Below are 26,287 nucleotides of genomic sequence, written 5' to 3' on the forward strand. Positions count from 1 at the left end.
GCATAAACAATTTACAGGAGATTATTCCAGGTGGTTTTAGCAAAATTCTTTTTTTTTTTTTTTATAAAGCACAGAAACTTTCTAATTGCTACTTATACAACCTATCCAGAGTACAAGTGGGCTAAGATGTTCACATAATACATATTTTATATGAACTCTCCTTTTCTGTTAAGTGAAACTCCCTGAAAAGATAAACAGGACAGAGTAGAGAAAGAGTATCCATACAATAATTAACCACATAAAAGAACCCATCTAAACCACTTCAATATTAAACAGTCACCAATATATTTTGCTCACAAGAGATTTGAGAGGTGAATTCATAGAAAACTCCTGTTTTAACAAACCTTGCTTCTCTGCTCTTAGTCATTACTTCCTAAGATGCTACCTACGCCTGTTAAGATTGGGAAAGGACTAAACACTAAAACTTTACTAGAAATTGTATTTAGAACACAATCAGGGTTGTTTTGTTTTGTTTCCAACCTCCCCCCCACCCCAACCTTAAAGGTGAATATTTCCTTTCCTACAGCATTTGCAGAAATCAAGATTCATGCTGTAACTAATTTCATAAAGTGAAGGTAGTAAATTATTTTAAACTGTAAGCAGGCAGCTTAATTTAGTAAGACAAATTTTCTTCAGGCACAACCAAACTTTTGATTTACAGACATGAAATACTGCAAGCCAGTCATGAAGAATATCAACTCACCTGCTCAACCAGAGTTCTTCACCACTTCAGTGGACTAACCAGCACAAACAAAACCAATCAGATGCACTGACAAAGATGCACGTTAAGGACAACAGAGTCCCCTTCTCTGGAGATGTTCAAAACCCACCTGGACGCGTTCTTGTGTGATCTGATCTAGGTGGTCCTGCTCCGGCAGGGGGATTGGACTAGATGATCCTTTGAGGTCCCTTCCAATCCCTAACATTCTGTGATTCTGTGACAGAAGCGGTAATGACACCAGAAGTAACAGAATTCCTTTCTTTCACCTTGACAGCCAGAATTCACTGCGATGCACTTAACTGCTTTCCAAGATATGCCACTATTCTCATCTGCACCATAAGACAACCTTACTTGCTAAGTAAGTCTCACCAAGCGTATTTGCTACACGAGTATCTGTTAACCAAAAGCCATTACTCCACCAAACAGGAATGTGCTTTAACAGTTTGCTGTTACGTGTTTGCAACAGCCATGTCTTTTACTGCTGTATGATTGCCTGGCGTTCCACAGAGAAGCTCACGTGCAGAACACAAAATTCCCTTAGAGTTCCAGATGTTAGTGCTTGTTAAATTATGCTTTTAATTATTGTTAAACAGACTTCACTCTCCATATTCAGTTTCTACAATTTGTAAAAAAACAGACACTCCCATTAAATCCTTACCTTTTGATTGAATATGTTCTCTTTTCCTGCTCTGCCAAACACTAAATACCACAAAACAGAAGAATCCAGTTATCTTTAACTTCAAGAAACAACAACTGCCTTTAAACAATGCAGTTCAAGGCTTTTGCCTGTAGAGCTACTAATATAAGCTTTCCTCTTCACACAGGACTCAGCACGCTAAAAATTAGTGACATTTTCAGTGGAACAATTCTTTCATCATCAGGCTGATATTTGGCAAGCGTTCTGGTTACCTCCCTTGTAAGGCACCAATGAGAGGGGAAGAGCTGGGAACACATTATGCAACTATTCATTGTAAAAAAAATAAAATTAAATTGTAAATTAAAATAAATTGTAATACATGTCTGTAATAAACACTTTTCCCAAAATACAAAGCAAGACAAAAGGAATCTGATGCCATTGGACTAAGGTCTGCTATTTCTACCTGGCTGATTTGGCAAAAGGGAATTTTTCCTGAAAGGAAAGGTTTTTCCTCAGTTATTATGGGAAGAAGTGGAAAACTTAAGCCTGTGAGCTGCTCCTGCATTCTCCATATTTTCATTCCCATCCACCAAAGAGGTGGTTCTGTACTGGGAAATAAAGGGGACACACACATGTGTCCTGTCACCCTCTGCTCTGTACTGGGTTGTGACACATGGAAACCTAAGATGGCTAATCATAAATTCGGCATCAGACAACAGTAAGGGGCTTCTGTGGCTGGGTAATCTGCACATTGGCTGCCTTGCACAAAACAGCTCTCCTGCAGACAATGAAATATCTTTTAGAATTTAACTATCAACTGAGCTACAAGCAGGTTCTGGTTTGTTTTGGTTTTTTGTTTGTGTTTTCTTTTTCCTCCACTCATGTACTCATAACAACACTGAGACTTTCTACCAAGAGAAGCTATAGCTGTTTTGGTGTTGATTGTCTGGTTCGGATTGTCAGTAGTGCTGGTAAATTCAAGATTTGCATATAATCTACCCTGGAAATGAACACTGCCCATGGAAAACCCTTTTCCCCCAGGGCAGTCTCAAAGAGTCTCTAAACTGGCAGTGGTCTGGCAGGAAGAGGACATATCTGTCCTCCATGGGGGTTCTCAAGTGATGCTGCACAAGTCTGTGGCAGAGCACAAGTGTGCTAGATAAGCTGTCTCACTGTTCCATCAGGGACAGGGAGATGGAGCGGGACCTTGTCCAACCAGGAGAGCCCTGGAAGCACACACGACTCCCCGCTTGTGGCAAGCCACTTCTGTCGAGCAACTTTCTTTTGTTGTTTGCGTCCTTCTTGGCACTACCTTCAGGGTAGTCGTGTGTCTTAAGTTAGGACTTTCTTCCCTCTCTCCCCTTGTTTAAACTCCTGTGTATGAAAGCTGACTGTATTTGTAACTCTAATGGCTAGGCACGACCTAATATCTTCATTTTAATTGCACCCAACTTAAGCACAACTGTATTTCTCATAAGCAGTATTCTACAGTAGTGGCTCACAAAAAGGGCCCTAAACCAAGTACTTCTTTCTGGTAAGGTAGTCCCTTTACTGAAGTTTTCTAATTGTTTATCTGGGGGGGTGGTTTGCTTGCTTTTAATTTACTACAAGGAGATTTACTATCTAAAAATTTCTTGGCACACTTTACAAATGCAGTAGTAGTGCCCTACTTAAAAGGGACATTACACACCGTACTCTGAGTTGTAAACTGCTATCTTTATTATACATAGTAGAGAAAGGTCTCACAACCTCTCACCTGTTCAAAACATAACAAAAAGGGTTTTTGTTTCCACTTCTGTGGAAGGAAATTTAACAAATTCCAACAGGCCAAGATCTTTGCAAAGCCTGCAGCTCCTCTACAGCATGTCAGCAATCACAGGCTCAAACTCTGGAACATAAGAGACGTCGCTAATGTAAGTCGCAATACAATAAGCACTCTTCCTCTAAACACAGTTCCTCTCCCCATGCAGGTCTGAGTATCCTCTTACTTCCTCCCTCCCATTCATTCTGCCACCTATGATAACCTGTTCACACCAAACTATTACCTAATATTGTCTGTTCCTTGTTACTAAAAGGGGAATAGTTGTCTCTTTTTACTGCTTTGGAGATTCTTACTCTTGTGAAAATCCCATAAATCCAGACTACCATTTTAAAATCAAGCATTATTCCCTTTTACTAGTCAAAATATAGAAGTCAACTGTTTCTTTGACAATCAAAATCTCATAAGTAGTCTTCTGAAGCAAGTTTACTACATTAAAATTCTAGGCATCTGCTTTCTTCATACTCTGTTCAGTTGCAACTCACATAAAACCATGTCAGCTAGCAAATTGCAAGTTTGTAGGTATAAATATTAAAGACATATCACAAACTAAGTTCTAAATTTACAGTTCAAATCAAAATGCAAAATCCAACGTCAAAATTACTGAGAAATCAGAAAAACAGATAACAGAAGTATAAAGATTAATTATTTCCTGATCTGCTGTTTTCCTTTGCTTTTTTAATCTCTACAAAGTATTAAGTGAGATATTAATGCAACCCTCACAAAATTACCTGATTTCACAAATAAAAGACAGCAGTAACTATGACAACTGTCCATTTTAATGCTTCCCATGCTGATCAAATTATTTATGACAAGGAAAATAAGTTCTTTCTGATAAATTCATTCACTTCCTCAGTCCCTGTTCTGCTTTTGTTGTTGTCAAAGAAAAACGTTCTATTGTTTCCTCATGCAGATGTAGGAGCAGCGAGACCGCCAAAAGTTATTCCGTGGCTTTAGACTACAGAGCTGCAGGACTTTCATACCAACCAAACGACCAAGTCTACTCTTCCTCATTTAGCCATAACTAAGTTCTGATCCTTCAAGAAAGGATCCTCCACCTTACAGTTCACCATGTAAATTCCCACCATGTGCTAAATAACTCCTTCCTGAGTTCATACCCCATAACATTAGATTAGGTTATCCTCACAGTTGTTTCTTCTTGCACAACAAAAGATGTTATTTAGTCACCAGACTTTGAAAAACCCACCCCAAAGAATTAGACTTCAGTAAATTATTTATCAAACCCACGTTTTCATGGCAGGGTAACGCAATTGCTACTGAACGTAGGGCTGCTGTAGGTGCAGCTATATGTTGAAATGAGCTGTGAACAAGAGATTAAGTTATTTTGTGGACAATAGTACATTTGATTTATGTCAACTGTCATTACCCTAAGACACATAAAGCCTCTTTCTGGGTGACTAATAGCAAACCATTTACCATATAACATCAGCTTAGTAGTCTCTGTGCTGACGAATACTGCATTCAGAGAAGTAATTCTTTTCACTGTACTTCACACATCTACCCTGCATCTCCTAGAATACAAATATCAAAGTTTGTCAATTGGCTTTACATTTTAACCAACCCTTGGCTTAAACTTTGTGGAAGAAGAACATTTTTATTAGAATAAACATGGACTGAGTGAAAACTGAATTAATAGGGAGAAGATAAGCTTTAAAAACAAGACAAACCCATTACTTAGACAGATGCAGTGGACAAAACCAGTGTTTCTCAAACTGGGACTAAGCTCCTCCTGTTTACTAAAGGATTCAACAGAGATCCCAAGCTACAGCAGGTAACTTAAATGACTAAAAAACTGAAGCCATCATTCAAGCTTCAGGGACACACAGACAAATGAGCCAAAAGAAGGCTACACAGAAGTTTCCACCCTCAGATGAAGCTCTGTTCAGGGTGCTGTCCCATATCATTCCAATCCACGAGAGGCCCACCAGGGACTCCACTAACCACAGGATTGGACCCTCAGAGGTCAGCACCAGAAGGCTTGCACAAGCAGGTCCACAACAGATCATTCAACAGAAATCCCAGACTTCTGTTCTCCTGGGAACATTCTCTCATTACCCATCAAGAGCACAGGGGTCTCATCCAAGTCCACTGCAAGTTAATGAAAGAGCGTGGGCTTGTTTGGTTTTTGGTTTGTGTTTTTGTTGTGGGGTTGTTTTGGGGTTTTTTTTAAAGACTTTCTGAAAAAAAAAAAAGTCAGAAAGAAATAAAGCAAGATACCTGTCCACTGTAAATATTTGCTTCTGAATTCTGTTTAGCTAGTGGCTTGGGAGTGTCTTTTCCCCTGAAATGTTTAAGACATAAAATCTTTAATTTTAGAAATGTTTTTTAAGCTCTGTTAAGCCATGCTTAAGACGAAATGCCATGCACAAGACGAAAAACAGCCAAGTTCCAGTTTCACTGAACTATGAAAGTGTGACTTTTCCTAATCCAAGACACCTTTTAGCAAAAGCAGGAAAACATGTCTACACATAGCACAAAAGATAAAACTGCATCAATTCCATTAGATACAGTAACAGATTTCTCATCTGCAATGAGTGAGGCCACTGCTTATCACCTCTCAGGTTAGTAGCCTACGGGCTTGTTTCTTAGTACTTCAGTTAACTGCTCAGAGTAAAATTAAGACTGATACCGTTTCATTCCCAAGTTCCTAAAGGATAAGAAGTTAAAACAGTTTTAAAGATTTCTGTGTATATTCAGGCATCTTTTACAGAACACGCACAACAATTTAGTGAGATTTATTAGTTATATATGCTCAGAAACACTATCCCTCTACTTCCAGTGACTTCAGAAAACTGTAATCAAAACACTGAATCAGCATATACGACAAAACCCAACATCTGTGGTCTCTCAAATAAATTCCACTGCTCTTCAGCAAAGAGCAAGTAAAAGCAAACCAACATGAACATATCCCACCAAATACCCGAGAAGAGGCTTCTTAAAAAAAAAAACAACCCCAAAACCAACTGAAATCAAAACCAGTCGACCTTCAGCATTGCTTTTTATTCAGAGGCTGCATCAAGGCTCGTTTATTCCTATTCTGGATTTTGCAACAGGTACCCAACATCAGCGGAGGCAGCCTTTCAGCGTGCACGTGAACTCTATTACTCTAACCCAAGACGTTTCAAATTAATTAAACCCGAACAAAACCAGGAGACATCTCATAGTCCTTAGCGCTTAACTTTTATCTTAGTCATTGTAAATCGCCTGAAAAACACAAAGCACGAGCTGGACTGTCAAGTTACGGGCCCATTCCAAAACTCCCTCGGCTCAGGGAAATGTTACCAAAACCGCTTTCGGATTTGTTCATCTGAGAGTGGAAACTTGTGAGGTTGTGCTTACTTGTTTGTGGGTTTGTTTTTTTATTTTTTTTTAAGCGCATTGCAGAGATAATTTTGTCCCTTTATTTCTGTACAAGAGGGCAGGACACCCTTAACCCCGAAAAAGCCGCGTTACCCACCGCGGGTCCACCCCACCCCACACCCCCTCCCGCCCGCCTGGCCCTGGCCGCGCACAGCCCGGCGGCATCCACGCTCGCCCGACCTCGCCCGCCCGCCGAGCTCACCCCTCTTCCTTCCCCCGCCGCCGCCCCGCCCGGGGGGTACCCCCGGCTCTCCGCAAGCCCCTCGGCGCTCCCTCAGCCCGACGGCTCAGCCGCCGGCCCCCCGCGGGACGGAGCGGCTGCCGGCGGCGGAGCGCCTCAGCGCCTCGCTGGCTGCCAGCACCCGCCGCGGGGAGACAGACCAACTCGGGCAACTTGTGCCGCTGGCGGGGGTCGGCAGCCCCTGCCCGCCCGGCGGCTCGGCCGCAGGGGAGAGGGGGAGAAGCCAGCCCAGGGGCAGCGCGCCGGAGGCGAACCGCCCTGGTGGCTCCCAAGCCGGGAGACACCCCCGGTCCTCCCGCCTCCTCGCCGGGCTGAGCGGCAGCCGGGGCTAAAGCTGCCCTCCCTCAGACTCTACGGCGATGGCTGCTCCTGCTGCCTCACGGTGGGGGGAGGAGGAAGGAGGAGAGGGAAGGCAGAGAGAGATTCCCAGTTTCCAATGACAGGGTCCCTTCTCGCGCCGAACCGCGCCAAGGGAACGCTGCTCCCCCGCCGCCGGGGAGAGAGCCGAGCCGCGCCGGGCCAGGCCAGGCCGAGGGGCGCCACCGGGGCAGAGGGCTGCACCGGCTCCCCACGGCACTCACCTCTCCGCGCCGCCCTCCCGCCGGCTCCTCGCTCGCTGCCCGCAGCCGGCACCTCTGCGAGCACGGACCCCTCCCCCGCGCTAATGGCAGGAGGAGGAGAGCGGCGGGAGGGCCTCGGCGGGGGGATGTTTACTCGGCGGCTCTCGCGAGAGCCCGGCGCCGCCGAGCCGGGCCGCGATTGGCTGCGCCCGCCGCGCGCCCCGCCCCGCCCCGCCCCGGCGGCAGGTGCCGCAGGAGCCCGCGCGCCCCGCGCGCCCCGGCTGCTCCGCCGCCGGAATTTCCTCAGGAGCGGCGGCTGCGGGTGAGACGTTTCCCTTCCCTTTCGCTGGAGCGCAGCCGCCGCCCGGGGCCGCTCCGCCTGCTCCGGATCTCCGCGGGCCGAAGGGACTGCCTTTCTCTTCGGTCTAAGCAGCGAGCTTGAACCGTCGCTTTTAAGAGGATCTGGCGGTGGAGGTTCCCCGAAGGGCTTGTAGATGTGAGGAGATGGCATAGCCAGGAGGGCACTGTCAAGCTTACCTTGAGCATATGTAGGAGCCCAGGTCCTCAGACAGGAGACAGCAGAATTAACTGGAAACAGCGCATTCGCAGGCCTTTTATGTCCTTCTGTCCCGCCGAGGTACAGGGCAAGCATTAACATCCTTGCTCAACACAGGCAGAAGACAAGCAAAGCCCTGCTTTGCTTTTAGTACTACGTGGTCGTAAATCAGCAGCACTTGTGGGGAAAGCTGTTGCGGCAGAGATGCAGTGATTCAGGTCTCTTACAAAGCTGGCTATGTAGAAGGTAAAATCTCTGAGCTCAGACGGGAAGAATGACCGTCAACGTACTACCATCTTCTGCTTCTGTCACCACGTGCAACGTGTGGAACTGAGTGAAAGTTTGTCCTAATACTGTCACTTGAGGATCGCTGCTGATGAAGAGGACTCGTTTGGCAGCCACGTTTATTTTCTTTTACCTCATTAGTCTTTATACAGAGACAAGGGTCTTAGGAGCTCTGTAAACTAAAGCAAATTTATTGCCCAGAGATCTTGTAATCTCAGGACCTGCGAGTGTGTCTGCATGTCCCCTTCACCTGCAGGCAGAGCCAGCAAATTCGCTGTGGACCTTCCCGAGCGCTGTGGACCTACCTGCTGAGACCGGTTTTCAGAAGCATTAGATTTGGTAGGTTCGAAATAACAGAAGCCTAAAATTAGCATGTTTTAACGTGAATCGATGCGAGAGTGCTTCCTGGAGGGACTGCCCTTTGTGATATCTGAACTCTGTTTCCACATTTGGAGCCTACAGTAATGAAGTTGTGTGCTCCCATTTACCATGTTGGAGTGTTGAAAGCACAGACACATAACCCAGAAAAAGAATTAGCAAGAGGGGAAAAAGATGCTCTACACTATGATAAGTAAATTAAAAATAAACTGGTTATGGATCTAGAAAAGCAATATTTCACTAAAGCACTCTTCCCAGAGCAAAAGTCTTTAAAAATCTTTATCAATAACACTGGTTAATGGGAGTGACAGACACTTCCTCTCCCAACAGAATGGGTACTGATTTTGACTGGGGTTTTCATGTGTTGGAGCATTTTGAATTCAGTATCTTCTTTCTGTCTGCTCCCCTGCTCCAAAACTGTCAAAGGGAAGTTGGGGAGGTGAGGTCAGCCTCTGAGACAATGAGGACCAGCTGTGACAATGAAAATTGAATGAATATTCACAACATGACGTTACAGTTCCTGACTTGCTGCTGCTGCTCCTCTTGTGGGTCCTGCCAGCACAGCAGATGGCAGACACTGAAAGACTGTTGTGCCAGTGGAAAATTACTGAGTTTTGTTGGTCTTACGTATGTGCCTGTGTGAGGGGGGAAGTGGGGCAAACTTCTATTAATGTAACTATTTTCATGACAGGAAAGGAAAACAAATGGTTCCTAGGACTACAAAAATTACTGACATGTAAAGAACCAGTCTCTTATTTTAGATGAATGATACATATCTGTTTACATTATCAGTTTTCCTTATAACTCCAAATAATTTTCCTCATAAGTCAGAATTGTGAGTTTTCCTAAATGGCAGTGCAATTAAAAAGAGAACAACATTGTAACAATAGCACTGTGTGTTACTTAAGAGACCTATGGAAAAACAAAGTATTTCATGTTTCTATTTTTATGTGGCTGTAAAAGTATTTGTTAGTGGATTTTCCATTGCAAAACAGACATGTTTTTGTTTTTTTTTTTTTACCTAGCTATAGACATAGACAGCTGCCTTACTTGATCTTGCAATGAGATCACCACTGTTGCAGTTGAAGTCAATGGGACACCCAATGTGAATAGAGTTAAGCGTGTCCATAGTCTTTGAAGGTCTGCACATTTAAAGAAAGTTACAACCAAATACTCATCCTGAAATGAACCATGGCAGAACCAAACCTGCAAATAGTTTCTGTGTGGGCAAATGAAATGTGGAGAGGTGACAGAAATACATAAGGTTTTAACCAAAACTGTGATGCAACTTAACAAACAGCAGTATTTGCCCAGTAACTTCTATTTGTGTATATTTGCAGAGTTAGCCCTTAATTTAGAGGTTTAGGAAGTTATTCACCGTGTAGAAGGGCAATATCTCTTTAAGCTGCCAGGCATAGGACTTTTGAAATTTTGAAACAAAATCTGTGCTCTAAACTTGCATACTTCTGCACACCGTATAATATTCCAGTCCTGCAAGCTGCAACAAGCAGCAAAAGGTTCTGCACCCTCTCTACTCAGACGGTTCAGGCTGCAGCATCAGGATACACCCTGGTGTGCAGCAATTAAGGCAAACACAAAAGCCTAAATACCTCTTGTCAAATTCCACTGAACCTCTGAAGCCTTCAAAAACTTAGGGGAAGGTCTGTAGCAAACCAAAACAATATTGTCCTCATTATTATAATTCGAAAGAGGGATATCTTGTCTCTGAAAGGACATTTATGTAAGGTTTTGATACATTTCTTCTGCAGTCAATCGGTGTAACAAATACAAATTGCCATATCAGAGTAATGCGAGAGATGCTTCTTGGAAAGACTGTGGGGTTTTTTTAACCTTCTTAGCATCAGAAATAACCTATAAATGTTTAATTCACAGGAGGCATTACACGTAGTTTGCAACTAACCACTTAATCAATGTAACATTTAGGAATTAATTCTGACTTTCTCTTCTTGCTTTCTTACTGCTTTTCTGTATAATATGAACTGGTTGTATTTCTTCAAAATAAGCCAAAAATACCAAAGCTTATGAGACTGGTCAAGAAATAATGCAGAGCTAGGTACACATAGTCATACAGAAATATTCACACAGATTTTCCAATGTCTTCTTACGATTTTTTTAACTGCTGTTGATACTATTTTTAATCCAGATTTTACTTATAACTCCCTGATCTGCCTAAATAACAGAACTACACGTTGTTTTTGTTTAATATGTAGAAGGCTGGGAAAAAAGGCAAATCTTTTGATCTGTTGTGTGATGCTTACCACGCTATTAAACAATTCTGACAAGATTTCACACCTTCTGAATGTACTGTAGATCTTTAGTTGCTTGATTGCTGTGAAGCACAGGAGTGAATCAAATACTTAAAAAATGCTGCAGCATGGAAGAAAATGTAATTCCTTAGTAGGCAGAATGCAAAATTAAACGGAGGCACGTCTGGTTATATTCCATATGCAGTGTTTCACAGTTGAATTAAACAATTAAGAAGATCTTGGGCCTACAAACTCTGGAGGACTTAAGTAACACTGAAATTAATTTGGTTTACTTCTGTGAGACTATTCACAGAAGTAACGTTACTCACCTGGTTGTTTCCTAGATCAGGCACCATGTTTAGGAAACCGTCATCAATATTCAAAAAGACCTAACAGCATAGGAATGTCTGCACTGGTTCAGACTCAGACTCTGTTTAGGTCACGTTTCCGTCTTCCCCGTGATCATGGGCAGACACCTAGAGAAAAAAAAGAAGAGAACAAAATCATGATGGATTCCTTTAAAAGCCTCCCACCCTCCACCTATCCTGAACCTGATGCAGTCTGTCTAAATAGTAACTCCAAGGGGCTGCTCTTCCAAGTGCTTATGTAGTCTGCTCTTAAAACCTTGTAAACGTCTTGCATTCCCAGAACATGGGAGTTCTGCAGTCTGTTGTGTGAAAATCAACCTCCTTTTGCTTTTCCTGAACCTGGTTTCTGAGGGCATCTTGGTGTGGCTCCTGGTTTGGGTATCAGCATAGGCAGCGAACTATCTATCCAGGTCCATCCTGGCAGTGCTACTCTTTTTTTTGTATCTCATACCTTCTCAGTTGTCTTTATTCCAGACTGAAGAGTCCTAGCCTGGAAGCCATTCCATTCTTTTTCATCATCTTTGTTGGCCATCTCTGAACCTTTTCTATTTCTATTACATTTTTGGAAGCACAGAGACGAGAATTTTATTATTCAAGGTGTGGATGAACTGTGAATTTATCCAGGGGCACATACTTCTTGTACAGTATCTTCTGTACCTCTCATCTTAATTTGAAGGCAGAATACACCATCCAGCACCTCAGTCGAGGCAATCCCAAGCACAAGTACAGGCTGGGCAGAGAATGGATTGAGAGCAGCCCTGAGGAGAAGGAGTTGGGGGTGCTGGTGGACAAGAAGCTCAACATGAGCCGGCAATGTGCTCTGGCAGCCCAGAAAGCCAACCATATCCTGGGCTGCATCAGGAGCATGGCCAGCAGGTCGAGGGAGGTGATTCTGCCCCTCTACTCTGCTCTCGTGAGACCCCACCTGGAATACTGCGTTCAGCTCTTGAGTCCCCAACACAAGAAGGACATGGAGCTGCTGGAGCAGGTCCAGAGGAGGGCCATAAAGATGATCCGAGGGCTGGAGCACCTCTGCTATGAAGACAGGCTGAGAGAGTTGGGGTTGTTCAGCCTGGAGAAGAGAAGGCTTCGGGGTGATCTTATAGCAGCCTTCCAGTACTTAAAGGGCCTACAGGAAAGCTGGAGAGGGACTTTTTACAAGGGCATGTAGTGATAGGACAAGGAGCAATGGATTTAAACTGAAAGAGGGCAGATTTAGGTTAGATATAAGGAAGAAATTCTTCACTCTGAGGGTGATGGGGCAGTGGAACAGATTGCCCAGAGTTGTAGATGCCCCATCCCTGGAATTGTTCAAGGCCAGGATGAGGCTTTGGGCAACCTGGTGTAGTGGAGGGTGTCTCTGCCCATGGCAGGGGGGTTGGAACTAGGTGGTCTTTGAGGTCCCTTCCAACCCAAACCATTCTGTGATTCTATGATTCGTTAGACCCTTTAACAATAGTAACAACGTGAAACAATGTCAGCAAGTAAGTTTCATTAGTTAAGTTTTTAAATGAGGTACCTTTTGAGGGCATTTGAAACAATCCAGCTCAGTTCCATACCGGCAAATACAGACCCTTGTTATCTCCATGCCCCTTCTTAGAAAGTTCTAGTTTGTACTTTTCTGAAAGGCCGGATAATTTTCTTTATATTAATAGCATCTGTGTCACTGGGAAACCATTTGTGTTTCTGTATGTGTAGTCTAAGGAACAAAGCAACTCATTCAACTGTTCAAAATCAGAGAAATTACTACAGTCACCTTACAGACTGTCAGCTTGTATCCTGAATGTCTCAGCAATTCACAGCTATCCTTCCAAAACCAGTATGGTGCCAGTTTTCAATATCATTTAAATTACTTCTTTCCTATGTAAGTAGTAGTATTTTTTAATATGAACTTCTGGCTTGGCTGTGACTTTTGCAGGCAATTTGGAACCCACAGCATGGTTCTTCCTGGCACAGAGATACCAAATTCCTCATGCAGCAGTTAAGGATGTGACAAATTTGATTAATTTTTTAAGTAATTAAAATATTTATAGCTGATTTCACTTAAACAACGTCATCTCTTAAAACATTATTCCTGGTTTCTCTTTGGAGAAAATCCATGTTAGACTTGCAAGAGACATATTTAGTACATGATCTTCTTCCATAAACAAAGAAACATGGAAAGTTTGGAACAAAACTTAGCAAAAACACTAATTAATAATAGTTGTTTATAATTATTGAGCAAGCTCAATATTCTTTGTCAGTTAGCAGAGTCAGCATTGTCCTTTCTTTAAGATTTTAGAGAAAAATGAAGTTGACAATCTTTCCAGTCAATTCCAAGGATACAAAATAATATATTTAACAAAAATACTCCTACTTTTCAGACATTTTATTCTTAGTTAATATATTTGATCTGTTCTTACACTGTTTCAGGAGTGACCATATGCTTCTTTCATCTTAGCAAAAATTCTCTGTAGATTCTTCGCTAGCTCCGTTGTTATTTCCACATTATCCTGATACATGAGAGATCATGTGTATATTGTAAATGTACCACACAGTCTGTCTTCTTAATGTTTGCGTTCTGCTTGTCTTTGCTATATAGCTATCTGGTTCAGCTTTTGTGTCTGACATAAAGCTCTTAAAATAAATTAAGGAAAAAAGACACTGGAACAAGATGTAAACAAAATGATGCAACTTGCTGTTACATTCTGTTCTCTGTTTTTCAACCCTAATGCGGCTATTTTAGAGCTGGATACTGAAGTCTCTGTACTCAAAGGAGCTATTCCATTGAACACAGGCTCCTGGAACAGCCAAGGGAAAGGACATTCTTGCTTGGAAGGGTTGGCTGGCACCACAATGTGGTGCAGCTCTCACAGGAGGACCAAGAACAACAAAACAGGCACGGGAGACATGAAGAATAACCTGACTGGAATTGGACCTCTCATATTTCTTCTACTGTAACTCAAAACACCACACTTCTTGTCACAGGATAGGGTCATGTGTCTGGTCACACCGAATGGGGCTGAAGTTTGCCTATTCAAGGTGACAAACTTCTGGCCTGAAGGCTATGGACTTCTGGCATCTCTCCTTGACAGCCTCCTGTATTGATGGTCAGTTGCAGGGGAGTCAAAACCTGCAGTTAGTTATAGAATCTGTAGCTCAAAGTATGGAGTCAGTATGGAAGGTAAGAGGATGAGCAACAAAGGAAGCGGGAATAAAACACCACGGGAGTCGTGAAAAAACATTTCTAGGACCATGAAAGATTTGTCCAAAAGTGGCTGGTATAAGCTGAGAACAGCAGCTTTCATTTGTGTTCAGGCACCCTGTTGCTGAGGTGCATGGTAGAGCTGTAGATACCTCAGAGCAGCTGCTGCATTGAAGGGAGAAGGATTTGGTGAGGGAAGAGGCCAGAGCAAGGGTCACAGATAGTCTGAGAAAACCACAGTTCCAAGGATCAAGGAGTCTCAAGAGCAGATCCACTGTTTCATGACGGAAGAAGTGAGGACAGTGTAAAGGGATCACCAGAGAGAACTTTTGAGGTATTTCTTACCCAAAGCTCAGCTAATCCAAGACTAATGCAGCACTGCAAACTCTAAAGTGCTCAAAAATCTTAAATCAGCTCTTCCCTCCCAAACTTTCACAAAGCCACGAGTCCAGAAAAGAAGAAGGAGATGATGGTGATGAAATCCTGGGGTTTAGTCAAGTGCTTAGATTATTTCATTTCCTCTGTCTTGTTCCTCCCCGCTGCCCTCCGTTTCAATGGAATAACTGAGAACCTGAAAACTCCATTTGAAATATGCACTCAAAGATGCAACCCCTGCTCTGCTGCCTTCTTGATTTACATTTGCAGTCCTTTCCCTCACTGTCTTCCAGCTCCATTCCCTAGAGCCCTCCCTCTTCTCTAGGTTCCCTTAGCAGTACCTGACAGTCCCTGCACATTCCTACTAGATTTCCCCAACCCACTAACAGATTGGCATAGCTTCTCCTTTGTTTCCAGTGTGTGAAGCATGTCCTTATGATGTCTTTCATTACTTACTCTTCCTTACTGAACAATATAGGGGGTATTTTTCATATTGCTTGCTATTTAGTAACACTAATACCTCCAAATTTTTAACACCAATCTGGTTCTCTCTGGAGAGGTGGTGTCTCTCAGCCAGCTCAGAAGCCAAGTGCTTGAACCCTTGCTGTTTCTACTGTAACTGTGCTTCTCCTACACCTCTGCTCCTCCCTCAAAGCTGTAGGCTGCTAGTGAGGAAGATGCTGTTTACTGCCAAAGTTGCAGAAAGGGCACATCTCCAACTTTGGAGTAAACAGTAAACTTTGGCTCTGCTGAACAGAGCAAAGAGAGAACTCTGCAGGAGCAGATGTGTCAGCTCTTGAGGTTTGGGTATTTCTCACACATCAATTAAATGCAGTAAAAATCTACAGGGATAGAAAAATAACAGTTCTCAACCTGGCAAAGGTCAGTTTTTTAAATGAGCTGGCTTCTTAGCAAGTTTGTATCATCTAATGTGAAGTAGGAGTTTCTAGACAAAACATTTCAAAATCAAAGTGGAATTCTAATTTGAAACGGGGGTATAAGAATCAGTTTCCTCCTGTCTCTCATACAGTCTCTATAAATATCCAGAAAATGTACTCTTTTTCTAGGAAAGATTAATTATGCCGCTGGCGAAGTCTTGATAAACTATGAAGAATCTGTTCTTGGTTGACATAAATTTCATGGGATCTCTGACTCTGTCCATTTCTCTGTCCTACATGCAGGCCCACACATGCACAGTCAGTGTAAATAAATCTGGCACATGAAGATGTCAAGTGTATTGGCCTACGTCAGTAAGATCACCTGCATCCTTAAGTTTTCATGTCAGTAAAGAGCAAGCAATGCTGCATGCTGTCGCCCTGCACAGGAGGGTATCTGCCTGAATGTTCAGCCAGTGTGCAGTGTCAACACAGAGATGAGCGTGCACTTCTCCCATTCGTCTCAAAAGGGACCCTCCAAAGGTTTCCAAGTGAGGTGCTAACTACTGTGAGCATTTCAGCAATAGTTTTGCATTTCAGCAGAAGTTTTCAAAGTTTATCAAGGAGAGGAACTGGTCAACCATTGCATTTGTAGGTCAAGCCCCTAAGAGATTGAGACAATCACCCTGTGAAGGCATTCATAATAAATGAGATGAAGTTTTGAAGTTTCACCTGTTTTGCAGGCAGAGCTTGCAATGATACTATCGTCTTCCCAATTTAGCCTCACAGCACAGAGATTTGATTAGGTAGCCTTTTATGCCACTTTTGTAGTAAAAATATGTAAACATGCTGTAATTTCCTTCCTTTTTTGTTGCTCTTCTTTATGAGACTTACCTTTGTTGTCCTTTTCACTATCAAAGTAATTGAAAACATAAATTACATAAATAGCTTTTTCACTTTTAATATACCACAACCACACACTGGAATATAATGATCTAAGCACAGTCTCCATCTGCAGAAAAGAAGAAAGTGATTCCAAGCTAACATGATAGTTACAAACTTAATGCAGCCTCACACTTGTTTGAAATACTAATGAGGGAGAGCAGAGAAAGGAAGACAATTCCTTTCCATTCCAGTTATCTCGAGGGCTTGGATCTTTAAATGAAAGTAATCCAATTAATTGTCACAGCATGAAGAAAACAGTTGGATATAATAAAGACGAGGCAGAACTCTAAAGAAAAAAAAAAATGTTTAAGGTCTTAATATAAGCCAACAAAAGATCTCCTGGTTTCTGTGCATTATTCCAGAACCTTCTCTGTATTGCCTCTGAACGTGCATAATGTCATGGAGCGGTAGAGCAGTCAGCCCAGGCACATTTAGAAGGGCCAGTTGGATCTCTTGGGCTGTCGTTACGTCCGATGAAATTCTTCTGGAGTCCTCAGAAGCGCTGAGGTCTGTGCAGAGGCTGCTGTGCACGAATGGAAACAGAGCGAGTAATTAAGCCTGCAATGCTCGAGTCTACTCTGGAGAAAGGCCACAGGGAGCCCAATGAAGAAAAGCGCTTTAAAACACCACCAAACGTCAAATTCCCGGAACTCTGTTCTCGCTCTCTCAGTCAACAGTCGAGGGTCAGCCACATTTTTCAAAAACGGTTGCAATTCAGAAAACACAGGCAATAAGCTGCCAGCAGGGTGTCAGAGAATCTAGAGCTGCCAAAGTAATTTCCTAAGCTCTCCAAAGGGAACAGAATTTTAATCAATGTACTCATTTTTCTGCTTCTACTATAATTAGCCATGCATGGCCATAGCTTGACCACCCGAGTTAACTCAAAACTGTTGAAAAAATCAGTATACTCAGAAGGATTACTGACAAAAGAGAGTAGCTTTGGAAGGACAGCAAGCAAATACCTAGCCTAGATTTGTGAGGGTCTATTAAAGCAAGCAGCCTGGTGGTAGGGAGTGCATACAAAAAAGAGGAAGCATGGATGAAAACTCTCTTAGATTTCTTATGATTTTCACTGGTCTCCTGTCTCTCTGGGATAGTTACATTTCTTGGTAAAAACAATAGTTCCAAGGCTGTTTCCAAAGAGATTGCATGCATTAGGGTTGTTTCACTAGCTGGCAATTTTCAGCAGCTGAACTAACTAGGAATCCCTACTCCTTAGTGAGACTTCTGTCTTTTACTTGTGGAGGCTGAGGGGCGACCCACAGAGCACCTGTAAAATCAGGACTGAAGCCTTCGCTTCTGTACCCTAAGTATTGTATGCTAAGAAAACATCATGGCAGTGAATGTGGAAAGGAAAGATGTTACAAAAACGAACATCATCCAAATTCTTCATAGAAGCTGGAGCAATATCTTATTGAAAGAAAATACTTCAGACGTGAGCAACTGGTCAAATATGTTGAAAGAGGAGAAGAGTATATAAACTCACTTTTCATAAATGTTTGTTGCAATAAATAAGATCTAGAAGGTAAATTAGAGAGTAATTTCATTTATGCCAGGAGACAAAGATGTGAAGTGATGGCGATACTAGGTGGTACCTTCTAGGTCTGCCTTTGTTGATGTTAGGTACAGTCAGGGAGCAGCAAGAGCAGGGTTTCTCCATGAAGGAGGACAAGCTCGGGCCAAGGGTGACCACAGCACAGGTAATGCCTTCCCTGGCCAGGGCACAGTCCTGTGTGAACAGGGTGTGCAGTGTCCATCGACAGTCCCAGACAAGGCAAGGTGATGGCGAGGTCTGGAGTCCGTCCAGGGAGTGCAGTCAGGAGCAGCACAAGACAGAACTGGAGACAAGACTACAAGGTAGATCTGAGGTCTGTCCAGGAGACAGGACTGGATACAAGCTATCTACAAGACAGATCAGAGATCCAAGGGGGAAACAGTGCCAGAGACAGGACTGGGCACAGGAATATCTACAACATAATTGGAGCAAGGACTGAAGTCCCTGACAAGGAAAAATACACCAGGCCCCTCCTGACCAGGGAAGCAAGTCAGGCATGAGTAAGGTGGAAAGAGCAAGTTTATTGTCCTCTGAACTGTAGAGATTGAGTGCAGGGCTGTGCAGGTACCTCCAGTCAGTACCTCCAGTCAGTACCTTCTGTTACTTCATTTGATTCCTTTATACTCCCCTTTCCCAGGCTCTTCATCTTTCCCACACTCATCCCATCCCAAATAACCTACACTGGTTGACTGTTGTTCCGTTGTCCCTCCTGTTGCTCTTTTTGGTGCTTATCATATTGCTGCTTTAATAATTTCTACCTCAGTCAGCAATTCCATTTTGTGAGATTCCCTCTTTTGTTACTTACGTGCGTTTCTCATTTCTGCCATTTTTCATGTTATTATCTTGTTAGTGTAGCCGGAGGTCGGGGATTGCCAGCTGCATAAATTGTTTTGCTATCCCCCTTTGCTACCTCTAGTTCCTGGTAGTTTTTCACATTGTTATTTTGCTCAGGGATGACCTTCTGTATATTTCAGCAATTTATATCAGCTAATGAATAAAGTGAGAGAATTTAGCAATTCTCAGCAATAACCAAAAATCTTATTTCTTCAGTTGTGGGGACTAGATAGTTCATCAGAATTTTGTTTCCAAGATGAGGACATACGAACTCGTTTAAGTTCTTGTTAGTGGCCTTCTTCCCTTTCTCTCATGTCATACTTATTGCCTGCTATAGATAACTGAAGGCAAATGAACGTACTTCCTCAGAGGTGCTCATTTTGTGTCTGTTTTTTCAAGGTCTCTTTCTCTGATCCCAACCTATTCAATATTCTGCCACTCCAGGTCTCAGGCAAAGCCCATTAACACCAGTGCTGGCTAGCAGGAGTGGGGATGGAGATGTTTCCTTATCGTGACCTGTCTCTGTCCCAGCTCCCGCTGTAGCTTAGAGTTGAACATATGATGTTTACTCATTAAAAACTGAAAAAAGACCCGAACTCCCAACCTTATACACTCAGTGAGGTCTTTCCAAACTTAACTGCTAGTGAGAAATACACAAAATTTCTAAGATACAAAGAACATATATTTTATATCTTTAAGTGAGCAAATTTTTGACTGGCTTCTCACTTTTTCCTTATGCCATGCCCTGTTTGTATGTTTCTGTTTCCACTATTGAGGGGACACAGGGAACTCTCATTTGTCAGTTTGACCTTATGTATCATTTCACTTGCATTACAGAGTACGTCTGCACTGCTGACCTCTGTACAGTTCTGCAACTGGACTTCAATGTAGATAAGCCAGAGCAAGTTTTAAAACCATCCAACCTGGAAACTAGTGATAGCAGAGTTGTCTCCAGGCATCTCAGCTGCAGAAGCAAAATTAGGGTGGGATTTTTTTTCTGCTTCAAAGTGGAGGGGCTGGAGTGAGCTGGGTGCTCCGCACTTCTGCCAGGAATGGGGCCAGCAAGTGAAGTGGCAGATGTAGAGCAAGAGCACCTTGGGAAACTGGGCTTGCTGCTCCTCTGCTACTGGACAGAAAGGACCCTACTCCCTACCACACTAGCTCTGGCCCCACACATTATCTGCTGAAGCACCAGCCTGATTCTGACAGGTTAACTGCGCTGGGAGACTGGTGATAGGAAGCAGCCTAGATAGATAGAGTAGCCCAGAGAACAGTTCAGATAATCACCTCTGCAGGTGCCCTCCTTACTGGGATGGTTGGGAGCCTGCTGCGAGCTCCAGGCTGCTGCCAGTAGAGTGCTGCCAGTGCCAAGGCGGTGCCAAGTTTAAAATTAGGTCAGATATACACAGTGAACTATGAGTCAGATCCATGTCTCCGGTGTCGGCATGCACACACCCATGCTATACAAGGCTTTTACAGCTTGTGGACCAAGTCACTCTTGGAAGTCACAACATAAAGCTTTCTCCTCTGCAGGCCAAAGTGTTATGGGCTCTCAGAGACAGAACATGAAGGCAAAAGTCTCAAAAGATATTTCCAGAAGAAAAAGGAACTCTTGAAAGACTTTCAAAAGAGATATGTCTTTGAAAGGGAATACTCTGTGTCTTTTCTGTTAATCTTTTGTTCTCTAGATCTGACAGGGACCCAGTTTTGAGCCTTTTTCACACATTTACAGGCATATTTTAGACATAACATCCTTTTTACTTGATGTGAGCAGTGGTGACAAAGCAGCTGCTAGTAAGATATAACTCCATACATTGCTAATGGAGAGGGGAGCTAGTCACTTGGGGGCAACTCTGAATAGGTCTAGGACATTTTCACCAGGCTCCTGTTCCTATTGGCTTGCTGTAGTTTTGTCCAGCTCTCTCCAAGAATCACAACCATGTCAGAAGTTCTTACAGGCTGCATTTTTCCCCATATGAACAGCCAAGAATTAACCACACATTGCAATCATACCAGTGGACACAACAAAAGCTGCAGAACTCATAGTAATAGTCTCACAGAATAATAAGGTTGGGAGACACTTCTGGAGCTCCTGTATTCCAACCCCTCACTGAAAGGAAAGTTAACTACAGCATCTTGCTCAGGACTGTGTTCAGTTGGGTTTTGGATATTTCCACAGAGGGAGACTGCACAGCCTCTTTGGGCAACCAGTGCCAGTGTTGGAGTGTTTGTCCACCCTTGCTGTAAAAGTTTTTTCCTGTCTTTAGATAGAATCCTTTGTATTTTGTGCCCATTGCCTCTTGGCCATTCACTGGATACCACTGAGAAGAGTCTGGCTCTGTCTTCCTTACATGTTCCTATCAGGTATTTATAAACATGGATAATGTTGCCCCCAAGCCTTCTTTTCTCTGGGCTAAAGTGCTCTCAGCCTTTCCTGATATAACAGATGCTTCAGTCCCTTAATCATCTTTAAAACCCTTTACTGGACTTGCTCCAGTACACTGATGTCTTGCTTATACTGGGGAACCCAGAAGTGGACACAGCACCACAGATGTATCTCACTAGTGCTGAGTAGAGTGGAAGGATCACCTCTCTCTACGTGCTGGCAACACTTTTCCTAGTGCAACCCGGGATGCTGTTGGTCTGCTTGCTGCGAGGACACAGTACTGGCCAATGTTCACCTTGGTGTTCACCAGGACCCTTAGGTGCTTTTCTGAAAAGCAGCTTTCCAGCTGGTTGGCCCCAGCCTGTGTTGGTGCATGGATACTCATAGATGCCCAGTCTGTTGGTGTCTGTAAACCTGTAGCACAGCAACGTTGGCTGGCAGGGACCTGTGTAGATCATTATATCTGAATGCTCACTTGAACCGGGGCTACCACCAACACTACTATAGGTCATCTTGTCTAGCAAGATCCTGAAAACCTCCAGGGGTATCTACTCCAGTGTTTTGCCACCCTCCCACCAAAAACATACCCTAATGTCCGACCTGGACTTCCCAGAATGGTTTGTGGTCTCCATGTCTTCTTATACCATCTGCCACTGCTGAGGAGATTTTGGGCTCTATCATCTTTGTAACTCCTCTCCAAGTCATTTTGTTTTATTTTTAATTCATCTTTTAAAATAATTACACTGCTTTAATGAGTGTCCACTTTCCAGGATGCCAAAAACGCTGTGTGATTGTTTTTGCAAGTGGCTCTGAGAAATGGCTCTCTATGCAAGTACTATTTGGTTGTCACGTGGCTGTCTGCATGTGAGTAGCACACCTAGTGAGGTCAAACGATATCAGCAGTAGATAGGAGAGTAGACTAAGGAGATCCAGTGACATTTATTTCTCTTTAGGTTCAAATCCCTCCTTCTCATTTTGAAAGCATTTGTATTTTGTGTTCCAAAGCTATTAATCCACTGGTAACAGTTTAAACTTCATAGCTGGTACTGTGAGTTGCTTCTGCAGCTGATAACCCCTTGGGAGGGTTATCCCCAAGATGCTCCTCTGTAACGATCAGCAAGAGATGCTTTCTTCTTTACTAATCCTCATAAAAGGTCTTGGCACCAATCTCTAATAGCCCTGAACATATCTGAAAACTCTCTTTTCCCTTGTATTCCTATGAATATTCTTAATAGCTCAATCACACTGCTCCTGGCGTCTGTGATCACCTGGAAGCTTTCTGGAGGGCTTCTAGGACGATTGCAACATATTCCTGTTAAGGCATCTGGCTGAGAGATCTTTTTTCCCCTAGGAGGTATACTGGAGTCTGAGTTCAGAACTCTTGAAAGGACACTGAATGGTGCATTTATTTAGTCTGGCCTTTTCTTGACCATTAGAGGTCCTGTGGCATCTGCATGCAGGTATTGAACTACTGTCGCTGTGTTTCTTAGGCTGCTCGTGAGGTTGGTTTTGCTCTCATCTGGTCTCGCCTGGTTGTGCTTTTTTAGTATGGCTTTTGTTAAACATCAGTTGCTGCCAAAACGGGCACAGAATATACTTTACAGTAAGCAGGTGTTTAGATAAAATGTTTAGTGAAATTGTACTTCACTGAAGGCCTCTGTTCACTGGGGCACGCAATGGTTTGAGGTGCTTAGGCCGAAATCCAAAGCTGAGACTCTCCACACTAGCTTCAGGTGTACAGTAATACAAGTTTCATTACAAGACGTGCTAATCAGAGTGCTCTGCTTGTTCCTTCTCTCTCTGTGCTACCCTGTCTATTTTATCAAAATAGATTCATTACCATCCTCTACAAAAATTCTGGGGAAACTGAAACGCTGCAACCATCTCTACTTTCCTCTCACTCAAGAAAAAATCTATTTCAAGCAGGGTTTTTATCCTACTACTCTTCTGGCTTGTCAGACTAAGCCGCACCGGTAATTTTAGCCAAAGTGATCACTACATTTGTGCTTTTTTTGAACTTGCTTTTTAATATCCATTCTTCATTTGATTTCAAGTTCACATGCTGCATTTTAAGCACAAAATTCATATTCTACCAGCTGTGTGAACAGAGTTAATCTTGTCAAAGAATAAACTATCACTGCCTTGCAAATAATTGTCTGCAGCCTAGTGCAGGATTTCTGTATTACTCCTGATTAGACGAAAAGAAGATGAAAACTACTTCTGTTGCCAGTGAAAATCACAGTTGTCTAGCTGGACTTTCAAAAATACAATGATGCAGCACAACTAAATCCAAGAAAGCAGAACTTATGTCATTGTGCTAATACCCTGTCCAAGAACTATTTTGAATTGAATTGCAAAAACCCACTTAAGAACTCTCACAAAAAGAGAACGTTCACCAAGGAATAGTTTGTAAGTAACCTATCGGTAAAGCTACCTCATGCTTCCAATGTTACCACATCTGGTCCAGCAGTTTTCATAGAATCACAGAATGGTTTGGGTTGGAAGGGACCTCAAAGATCATCCAGTTCCAACCCCCCTGCCATGGGCAGGGACACCCTCCACTACATCAGGTTGCCCAAAGTCTCATCCAACCTGACCTTGAACACTTCCAGGGATGGGGCATCCACAGCTTCTCTGGGCAAGAAGAGGGGCAGAATCACCTCCCTCAACCTGCTGGCCACACTTCTTTGGATGCAGCCCAGGACACGGTTGGCTTTCTGGGCTGCCAGTGCACATTGCCGGCTCATGTTGAGCTTCTCATCCACCAGCACTCCCAAGTCCTTTTCCTCAGGGCTGCTCTCAATCCATTCTTCGCCCAGCCTGTACTTGTGCTTAGGATTGCCCCAACCCACGTGCAGGACCTTGCACTTGGCCTTGTTGAACTTCATGAGGTTCTCACAGGCCCACCTCTCCAGCCTGTCAAGGTCCCTCTGGATGGCATCCCTTCTCTCCAGCGTGTCTTTGACTTATCTAATGGTGAAACTTCCCGATTTTGTTTTAGATTGCCATAATTTCCTCTCCTCATATTTAAAGCACCATGCAATGTCTTATTTAAGCCAGAGCAAGTAGCCAAACATATCAGTTCATTACAGAACAGTGGTAAGTCACCTAGTATTAGAGCAGCTTGGTAGCTGCCACCTCCACTCCAGGTATGGACTTACCTCATGAAGCAGATACAAGCAAATAGCCTGAGATCTGCAAGATTAGCACGCTGTTCATAAAATGCATCACCTACAACCAGGCTAGATTCCCAGGGACTGGTTGGCTGCATGGGTGCGTTGGCATGAAGCAGGTGACAAATTGCTGCCGCTCTTGCCTGTAATAATACTCTTAGGTGTGCAGTAACACCAGTGAGGCAATCCTAAACAAAAGCAACAAATGCATCTCAATTAGATATGTTATGAGTCACACAGGACTACACCCCTTTGTGAAATTTTCATCACACCCTTCTCAAAGTGACACCTCTGAAATAGTTTTGAGATCTGCCAGGAAAGGATGTCTTTAGATAGACAGCTTCTGAATATGAAAGTGATTGACAGAAGTTCAAGCTATTGTAATATTTAAAACTGACACTAAAACTCTTAAGCCAGTTTCTTAAGCCCTCTTAAAAAGTATTCAGAAATACTCCCCATTGTTCCTAAAATAAGATCTTTTCAGGTAATGTATGAAGAGAACCAATCACCATCCAGATCATTGTTGATGAAAGAACACGGCAACACCTACCCAGTTACGGTTTGCAGCTGAAGTTCAGTCCTACACTGTTAAAGCCAAGGGATGCTGCCCCCCTAATCTGCTGTCACCTCCGCCTTCCTGTTCCTGCCGTAGGGTTGTTTCCTTCTGACACCACGTGTGGGAAGAAGCTTCCACAACTTCTGTGCACATGTGAGGTTATAGCTTTAGTGATGGTGCTGAGGGCAGCCAACGCATCGCTTACACATTGGCTCTTCTCTCTCATTAATGTATTTTGTCACCACAATATCTGTTCTTCAAAGTATTTCTTCAGAGTGCAAAGGCCTCTCTGTGCACAGTTCATATCTCTTCGCCCGTGTGCATTTTAATGGTGATATTTTAATTAAAAATACAGAGAAGGACGATGTTGTAAGGAAAATGGACTAGCAGAACGACCATAAAAGGGTGAAAGAAAGAGCAAGCCAAATTACAGGTCTTGTTGAACTAAGATGCTTGAAATTAAAGGGAAGTAGAAATGCAATAAGTTGTTGGTGATTTTTATTTTCAGACAAGTTTTGTAATGAAAGCTTAAAGCAAAGATGGTTATGCAAGCCTGTGCTGGTCAACAGGGCAAGATTTAGTCAAAGTCAAGACAATTTCTTTTTGGCATAGTGCCCTAAATGCAGGGCAGAACATTATCAGTTGGTTGAATCATTTGAAAAAACATGTCTATGTAAGATGTTAAGGAGACCAATTAGGTGGAGAAATTATGCACTCTGTTCTCCTTAACGAGCTTGGTTTTGGAATGTCTTCCCCAGCCCTCTTGCTTTCAGGCTGTGAGTGCTTATGGGGAGGAACAACTTCCTGCAGAACCTCACTGCTCACAGAGGGGGCAAGCCAGCACTTACCGACAAGTGCCACTGTGCATACACACAGTTCACACCACACCACAAAACGGACTGCTCCCATGTGTTGTTAGCTGAGAAGGAAAAGCTTACAGGATCTCTCTGGCATTCCAGCTGTCCGACACCTAGCATCAAATACGTCAGTGTACTGGGGCTGCTTAGAGTTCCAGTTTGGATGGTGTAAGCTCTAATGTCCTGGCAGTTAATAAATACAATCATTGATGCTCACTCACTCTTTGCCATGTCCATGACGCCTTACTGAATCAATCCTAGAAAAAAAATATTGAATTGCCTCTGTTGAAGTTCCCAGAAGCTCCCTCCTGTTTATCCAAAAGGGGAAGGAAGT

The 26,287-nt window shown here is 43.2% G+C and overlaps 2 protein-coding genes across 4 annotated transcripts in view; both read right to left on the reverse strand.

Moving 5' to 3' along the window:
- STK38L (serine/threonine kinase 38 like) overlaps positions 1–7,435 on the reverse strand; it is a 51,104-nt gene extending 43,669 nt beyond the window's left edge. For all 3 annotated transcript variants that reach the window (XM_086611244.1, XM_086611242.1, XM_086611243.1), the window contains exon 1: positions 7,381–7,435. The gene's annotated coding sequence lies outside the window, so the exon portion shown is untranslated. The remainder of the gene's footprint in view (positions 1–7,380) is intronic.
- Positions 1–26,287, reverse strand: part of FGFR1OP2 (FGFR1 oncogene partner 2) — a 357,712-nt gene that overhangs the window by 239,209 nt on the left and 92,216 nt on the right. The window lies entirely within an intron of this gene.

This window comes from Tauraco erythrolophus, chromosome 4, assembly GCF_009769465.1.
Source record: "Tauraco erythrolophus isolate bTauEry1 chromosome 4, bTauEry1.pri, whole genome shotgun sequence".
In the NCBI taxonomy this organism is placed as follows: Eukaryota; Metazoa; Chordata; class Aves; order Musophagiformes; family Musophagidae; genus Tauraco; species Tauraco erythrolophus.